The 343-nt window shown below is 35.9% G+C and overlaps 1 protein-coding gene across 1 annotated transcript in view; it reads right to left on the bottom strand.

The window, feature by feature from the left end:
• LOC104786587 (probable 3-hydroxyisobutyryl-CoA hydrolase 3) overlaps positions 1-343 on the bottom strand; it is an 8,440-nt gene that overhangs the window by 7,146 nt on the left and 951 nt on the right. The window lies entirely within an intron of this gene.

A 343-nucleotide genomic window follows, 5' to 3' on the forward strand; every position in this document is an offset into this window, starting at 1 on the left:
TTTTTTTTTTTTTTTTTTTTTTTGGCAAACTCAGCATCTATCCACCTATCCATCTATGTACATGTTCAAGTAAAGAACACGTACCGTGTTCTCAGTTGCAATACGAAATCGACCATGGACGGAGACTCCAGCTCCGCCTCCAATGACAATACCATTCAAAATTGAAACCTATAATTTCAAAACGAATTAATGAGCTTATTATATACTTTGAGTAATTCACTAAAAGAATAGTGTGTATGTTGAGACCTGAGGTGTGCTATACGTGGCCATAACATAGTTGAGCATGTATAGCTCAGCGAATATATCAGCTGAGAGTTTCCAATTTCCTAGTCAACGTAAAATA

The sequence above is a fragment of the Camelina sativa genome, chromosome 5, assembly GCF_000633955.1.
Source record: "Camelina sativa cultivar DH55 chromosome 5, Cs, whole genome shotgun sequence".
NCBI lineage: Eukaryota > Viridiplantae > Streptophyta > Magnoliopsida > Brassicales > Brassicaceae > Camelina > Camelina sativa.